Source organism: Numida meleagris, chromosome 4 (genome assembly GCF_002078875.1).
Source record: "Numida meleagris isolate 19003 breed g44 Domestic line chromosome 4, NumMel1.0, whole genome shotgun sequence".
Lineage (NCBI taxonomy): Eukaryota > Metazoa > Chordata > Aves > Galliformes > Numididae > Numida > Numida meleagris.
The window spans coordinates 33205991-33213873 of record NC_034412.1 but is presented as its reverse complement, the minus strand read 5'-3'; the positions used below and the strand labels follow the sequence as shown (position 1 = coordinate 33213873).

The 7883-nt window shown below is 51.4% G+C and overlaps 1 long non-coding RNA gene across 1 annotated transcript in view; it reads right to left on the bottom strand.

The window, feature by feature from the left end:
* LOC110398423 overlaps positions 1 to 1924 on the bottom strand; it is a 6791-nt gene extending 4867 nt beyond the window's left edge. Inside the window, exons 1-5 of the long non-coding RNA XR_002438374.1 lie at positions 1787 to 1924; positions 1439 to 1657; positions 1066 to 1110; positions 588 to 662; positions 145 to 225 (exon numbers count right to left, since the gene is read on the bottom strand). This is a non-coding gene — a long non-coding RNA (uncharacterized LOC110398423). The remainder of the gene's footprint in view (positions 1 to 144; positions 226 to 587; positions 663 to 1065; positions 1111 to 1438; positions 1658 to 1786) is intronic.

Genomic DNA, 7883 nt, shown 5'->3' with positions numbered 1-7883 from the left:
GGGGGAGAGGGGGGAAGAACCCTGTGACAGCAATTCCATGGTGACTCTATTAAAGAGCAACAGTAACATGCAAGAAGAATACAGTAGAAGCCCAGAAGCCTCCTCCCAAAGGAGGGGAGCTCCCAGTGACTCTTAAATACTTACCACCTCCACAGAGCCAGAGCTGCACACTGCTTTGAGCCAGTAAGAAACACTTCCACAGCCCACACTCACCCTGCAATGGGGCTAAAATAAAAACCACACAAATTTAGGAACAAGTCTCTGACATACTTCTATTGTAGCAGCCTGGTGTGCAGCTTTGTGCCACAGCAGCTCCACCCTGCTCACTGCCATTGCGGAAACCAAAAGGGGGTGCAGCACTCAAAGCCATCCCAGGGTGGGGGGGGGGGGGGGGGGGGGGAACACCCCAGGGCTGCATTCAACCTCCATGAACTGAGCAGCAGCCCTGCACCATCCCCTCAATAAATTTAAAAAAAAAAGAGGAATCAGGTAGGAGCCAGCCAAGAGTACCACACTGGCCCCAAGAATCAGGGCAAGCCCAACAGTAGCCCCGCACCAGCCCAGAAAGAGCAAAGTGGGAACCTAACTCCGGCATGTGGCACTTCCCACACTGGAGAAAGGATTCTCACAAGTGTGGGCTAATTGTTGCTGCAGACTTCACCCTGAAACAGACAAGAAAACAGGAAATTAATTAGAAACCAGCCCCTCAGATTGCTTAACACCCGCATCCTACTTATCTCCAAAAGAGCAGGGAAGCCCACAGAAATCAGCATCTGAAAAAGCAGTCCAGGAACATCACAATATCTTTTCAGTGGCTCTCAACACTGAACAACCCAAAAAACAGACAAACCCCATGACAGCAGTTCCACACCGGCCCCAGAAAAGCAAGGTCACAACCCTTGCTGGCTCCAAGAAAGAGCAACAGAAACCTGCATAAACCAGCACTCCAAAAAGCAGAGCGGGAACCGAGCACCATCCCTCCACCATCAATAAATAAAAACACAGTAGGAGCCCAGCAGCCTCCTCCCACTAAAAGAGAGCTCCCAGTGACTCCAGAGTACTTACTAACTCCACAGGGTCACAGCTGCCAGAGCTGCTCACTGCATTGAGCTGGCAAAAAAAAAAAAAAAAAACCACAACAACTCCTCAGCAGCCCTCCCTCAGCCTGCAGTGGGTCCAAAATAAATAGCACATAACTTTAAGAACAAGTCTCTGACACTCTCCTATCTCAGCAGCACCAGGCTGGGGCTAAGAGGCACAGCCCCATCCTGCTCACTGCCACTGCCAGAACCAGAAGGAGGTGCAGCACCCACAAAGCCCCTCCTTGGGAATGGAGGGCACCCCAGGGCTGTTCTTGACCTCTGGGAGGTGAACAGCAGACCAGCACCAACCCATCAAGAAATAAAAAAAGACAGTGGTGGGAGCCAGGCAGGCGTACCATGGCAGCACTAATAAGCAAGGAAGCCAAGAAGCAGCCCCACATGGGCCTGGAAGGAGCAAAGTGGGAACCTAGCCACAGTGCAGGGCACACCCCAGCTACAGCTCCCGTGTACGAGAAGGGTCCCCAGCACTCAGACACCTTCTTCCACTCTCAGAAGAAGATTCTCACAGGACTGGGCTAATTCCTGCGGCAGAACACCTCACTGCAGGCTTCACCCTGTAACAGGAGACAAGAAAACAACAGAAAAATCAAGCAGAACTCAACTCAGCCTTTTTCTTTTCCATAATTAGGCCCACAGATTGCTTCTCATCTCCAGCAGCAGCATGGCTGGGCTAAGAACCTCACCTCCAAAATGGCACAGAAGCCCACACAAATCTGCACCTAATAAAGCAATCCAGGAACATCACACCATCCTCTCAGTGGCTGTCACAAAGAAAAAAAAAACACCCCCCACCCCTCCCAGGAAAACCCCAGAAGCTCCCAGCAATATCCCACAGCACTCAATAACACACAGGAGCCTCCAGCAGGGTACTTAAGAGGCTCTGGGGCAGGCCCTGCCCTGGGCTCCCAACAAGGCACAGCTGTGCCTAGGCAGCCCCAGCCCCACAGCACCTGGGGGTCGTTGCTTTGGTAATGCAGCTGGGCTTTGTTACGACTAGCCAGGCACCTTGACAGCTACCCCAAAAGCATTGGCCTTGGCTCATCCAAACAAAAATGTCCCCATGAATCATAGAATTATAGAATTAGCTAGGTTGGAAAAGACCTACAAGATCACCCAGTCCAACCATCCACCTACCACCAACATAACCCCACTAAACCAGGTCTCTCAACGCTATATCTAAATGTTTCTTGAACACCTCCAGGGACGGTGACTCCACCACCTCCCTGGGCAGCCCGTTCCAGTGCCTGACCACTCTGTCAGAAAAGTAGTACTTCCTAATGTCCAGCCTACATCTCCCCTGGCACAACTCGAGGCCGTTCCCCCTCAGCCTGTCACTAGTTACAAGAGAGAAGAGGCCGACCCCCAGCTCACTACAACCTCCCTTCAGGTAGTTACAGAGAGTGATAAGGTCACCTCTGAGCCTCCTCTTTTCCAGACTGAACAATCCCAGCTCCCTCAGCCGCTCCTCGTAAACACACTCCAGAGCCTCGATGACTTTCTTGCGGTGAGGGGCCCAAAACTGGACACAATACTCGAGGTGCGGCCTCACCAGGGCTGAGTACAGAGGGACAATCACTTCCCTACTCCTGCAGGCAACACTGTTCCTGATACAAGCCAGGATGCCATTGGCCTTCTTGGCCACCTGGGCACACTGCTGGCTCATGCTCAGCCGAGTGTTGACCAATACCCCCAGGTCTGTTTCTTCCACACAATCTTCCAGCCACTCTGCCCCAAGCCTGTAGTGTTGCCTGGGGTTGTTGTGGCCAAAGTGCGGGACCCAGCACTTGGTCTTGTTGAACCTCATCCCGTTGGCTTCAGCCCAGAGATCCAGCCTGTCCAGATCTCTCTGTAGGGCCTCTCTACCCCCAGGCAGATCGACACTTCCTGCCAGCTTGGTGTCATCTGCAAACTTACTGAGGGTGCTCTCAATGCCCTCATCCAGGTCATCAATAAAGATATTGAAGAGGACAGGCCCCAGCACTGATCCCTGGGGAACACCGCTCGAGACCGGTTGCCGGCTGGATTTAACTCCATTCACCATCGCGCTCCGGGCCCGGCCCTCCAACCAGCTCCTTACCCAACAAAGAGTGTACCTGTCCAAGCCCCGGGTTGCTAGCTTCTCCAGGAGAATACCATGGGAGACAGTGTCGAGGGCTTTGCTGAAGTCTAGGTAGACCACATCAACAGCCTTTCCCTCATCCACCAGGCAGGTCACTCGATCATCAAAGGAGAATGTCTCACTGTGAGCCCAGGCAGACAGTGATGCCACCTCGCTGTGCACAACATGGTGGCAGGAGTGGGGTGCAGGGTAAAGGGTGAAGGGTGCAAGGATGTGGGATGAAGCTAAGGACAAAGGGAAGGAGAAGGATCTGGAGTGATCCTATGCAGAGCCGGGAGCTGGACTCCGTGATCCTTGTGGTCCCTTTCAACCTGAGAGATTCCGTAGTTCCGTGAATAAATCATAACACCGAGAGTGATGTAGAGATTTGCAAATACTAATTTTTATTTTTATCTTTTACCTGGCAGAGTCGAGAACCACAATTTCAGATTAAGTTAGGAGAGAGTGGAAGCAATGCAGGTGCCAGTACGTAGGTACTCGCCTCCAGTTTATCTGATGTAGAAAGTCTATTTAAGACCCTAACTAGGCAAGAGGGAACACTCTTTCTGTAGATGCAAGTTCATGAGCAAAAACCCATCATTGCGGATGTTGCTAGTATCTCAGTAGAGCTGAAATAAAATTAGATGTTTATGTTTAACACCTGAGTCCAGAATCCAATTCAGATGCCAGTAAAATCATACAATCGCAGAACAGCTTGGGCTGGAAGGGACCTCAAAGATCACCCGGATCCAACTCCCTGCCATGGGCAGGTTGGCCCCCAATAGATCGGGCTGCCCGGGGCTGCATCCGACCTTTCCTAGAATGCCTCCAGGGACCGGGCGTATGCAGCCTCTGGGCAGCCTGTGCCAGCGCCTCGCCACCGTCAGATAAATACTTCCCCCTAATATCTACTCTAAGACTCCCCACATTTACTTTAAAACCACACTCCCTTATCCTATCGCTACCTACCCACACAAAAAGTTTGTATTCCTCTGGTTTATAATCTCCCTTCAAATATTGGAGGGCCATAAGGAGGTCTCCCTGGAGCCTTCTCTTTTGCAGACTGAGCAAGACCATCCGCCTCAGCCTGCCTCTGTAGGAGGGGTGCTCCAACCCTCCGATTGTCCTCGTGGACCTCCTCTGGACCTGCTCCGAAAACTCCACGTCTTTTCGAGTTGAGGGCCCAGAACCTGGATGCAGTACTTCAAATGCGGCCTCACGAGGGCCAAAAAGAGTGGCACAATCCCCTCCCTTGTCCTGTAGGCCGCCCCTCTTTTGATGCAGCCCAGGATACTGTTGTCCTTCCAGGATGCAAGAACACAATTCTGGACTGTGACCAGCTTTTCATTCACCGAAACCCCCACATTCTTCTCTGCAGAGCTACTCTCAAAGAGTTCTTCTCCCAGTCTGTATAAATATCTGGGATTCCCTCAACCCATGCACAACACTGTGCACTTGGCTTTGTTGAACCTCGTTAGATTTACGTGGGCCCGCTTTTCAAGTTTGCCGAGGTCACATTGGTTGGTGTCCCTTCCTTCTGCCGTACCGCTTTTGCTGCTCTGCCCGGTTTCATCGGCAAACTCGCTGAGGGTGCACTCGATTCCATCATCTACGTCACCGATAAAGATGTTAAAAAGTACCGGTCCCAGGAAGAGCTCCTGGGGAATCAACAGCCTCCACCTGGACGTAGATCTGTTGGCCATGACCCTCCGGCTGTGACCTTCCAACCAATTCCTTATCCATCAAATTGTCCACCCTTTGAGCTCACATCTCTCCAGGTAGATGACCTCAGTTGCCTTCCCTGATGCCAGTAACAGCATCAATACTGTTGCAGCCACCGGATTGGTCAGTTGTGACCTTCCTTCAGTACAGCCGTGACGGCCACCTCGGTTCACCGGCTCGTCCTTCACATGACTTAACATCTCTTCCAGAAGGATCCGCTCCGTGATCTTCCCGGGAGCAGAGGTGAGTAGTTCCCCGGGTCTTCCTTTCTCCTTTTCTTAAAAACAGGAGTGAGTTTTCCCTTTCCCAGTCGCTGGGGACTTTGCCCAACAGCTGTGATTTCCCAGATACGATGGAGAGCGGCTTGGCCAGCCGCATCATCCAGCTCCCTCGAGATCTTGCGATGCAAGTCATCCGGCCCCACAGACTTATACACATTCAGATTCTTGAGGCGGTCTTGGACCCGATCCACCCTTACGGCGCAGCCGATTTTGCTCCCCCAGCTCCCACCTAGAGATCCAGGAGTGTGAGAGCCAGGGACGTGAGAAATACGAGAATCCTGGCTGCCAGTGAAGGCTGAGGCAAAGAACCATCGAGTACCTCCTCCTCCTCCGTGTCTGCTGTAGCCGGTTCTCCTTTCTCATTGAGCAGAGGAGGTATGCTCTCTTTGGCCCATCTCTTCTGACCGACGTACCTATAGAATCCCTTCTGGATTTTTTACATTCCTCGCCAAGCGCAGTTCCATCTGCGCCTTGGCTCTCCTGATTCCATCTCTGCTCATCTGGACGGCATCCCTGTATTCTTCCCAGGAGGTATGTCCTCGTTTCCACTGCCCATATGTGCTCTTCTTGTCCCTCCGCTTGACCGGAGGTCCTTGCCAAGCCATCCTGCTTTCCTGCCTCTTCTGCTTGTTTTCCCATACCGGGAAACTGAGAGTTCTTCCATTCTTGGAAAGTCATCCTTAAGGAATGGCTGGCTTTGCTCCGCTCCTTTGTCTTTAAGGACAGCCTCCTGGGGGATCTCACCCAGTAATTCCTTCAGTAGCGTGAGGTTTGCTCTCCTGAAGTTCGGTCTCCTTACTTTGCTTTACAGCAGGCCCATCCTCCTCAAGATTCCATACTCCACCAAGGCACGATCGCTACGGCCCTGGCTGCCTCCAGTCTTAACCCCTTTAATGATCTACTCAGTGTTGTTGAGCACCGGGTCCGGAAACGCTTCTCCTCTGATCAGTTTGTTTAATACTTGGACCGGGAAGCTCTCCTCTGTACGCTCCAGGCATATTCAGAATTGCTTGCGGCCTGCTGTGTTGATTTCCCAGCAGATGTCCGGGTGGATGAAATCCCCCACCAAGATGAGAGCCTGCAAACGCGACGGTTCCAGCATATGAAGCGAGAAGGCTTCGTCTCCAGGCTTCCCCCGATCGGGTGGCCCATAGTGGACCCCGACCACCATATGTCCTCTACTGGTCCTATCCCTGATTCTCCAAGATGGCCCCTCTTTCCCTGCCTATGTCTTCTGAAAAGTCTGCAGCCCTCTGTCATCTCAGTCCTGTCACAGAAATCATCTTACCACATCTCTGTGATCTCAATTAGGTTATGGTTTTCTAATTACTCCGTGGCTTCTGACTGTTCCTGTTTATTTTCCAGGCTGCGCACATTGGCGTTGAGGCATTTCAGCCATCTGATGCCCACACACCCCGTCTCTCAAAGGCCTGTTGTCTTAGTTTCAGCTGGTCCGGAATTTTTTCTTCAGAGCCTCTGATATGGTGCTGTGTTTTGGTTCTGGGAGAAAAACCATGTTGATAACACACCAATGTTTACAGTTGCCTGCTAAGCAGTGTTGTATAAAGCCAAGGCCATTCACAGTGAAGGGCCCGAGGTGCTGGGAGGGAACAGAATTAGGATGGCTGACTTAAATTGGCCAGAGGGATATTCCATACCAAATGACGTCAAGCAGAAGGAGTTGTGAAGGGGGTGGGAGATCGCCTCTTCCTCTTAGACTGCTCAGGGGGCTTGCTCGGCATCAGTCGGGGGACTGTGAGCTGTTCCTTGTGCATCATTGTCTGAACCCTTCTTTTCTTTTTGCTCAAAGCTTGCTTTCTGAGGTATGCTTTGTGATAAGACTCTAACTGACTTACCAAGGAGGCAAATGGTGGGTGTCACCGTGTGGCAATCAACATCACTGTGTGAACATTCAAAAGCATTTTCTTCAGAGCTGTTTGCCCCAGGAAGAGAGTGCTCAGGAGTGTTTACTGGCAGAAGATCTGGCCTGTGACCAAGTAGCGCCAGCTTGGTATGTGAGACTGGGGAATGATACCATAGTATCCTGTGAAAAACAGGATGCAGTTGGGCACCTCCCTGCTCCCTCTTATCTGCTGGCAAGGCCCGGAAGATGGGAACAAAGGAGTTTTCTGCTGAGATCCCAAAGCCAGAAGCTGCCACTCCAAAGAGAGCTGACTCAACCAATTTGGACTTATAAATAAGTTCGTACTGCTGTTGGAGGTTGTCATCGACCAAAGCGGTCGTCAACCAAAGCAGTCATCAACCAAAGCGGTTGGCAACCAAACAACAAACCCTGATGACCCATCACCCAAGAAGATCAACGTCTGCGCTACAAACAGCGCTGGACCCCTGGTGGTGACTATCTCTCTTGCTTTCTACAAAGACTCCTTGCTTTTTTTAATCTCTTTTCTATCGCCCACCTTCCCTTCCCCATCTCCCTAAGCTACTAGGATTTGTAATAAACTGGTCGGGCTAACATTTGACCCATTGTGTCTTAATCTCGCCATCGGGTATACATATGTTAAAAGAACCCCTTCTCCCTCCTGTAAATTGGAGAGAGACAATCATTTAGAATCATAGAATCATAGAATTAGCTAGGTTGGAAAAGACCTACAAGATCACCCAGTCCAACCATCCACCTACCACCAACATAACCCCACTAAACCAGGTCTCTCAACG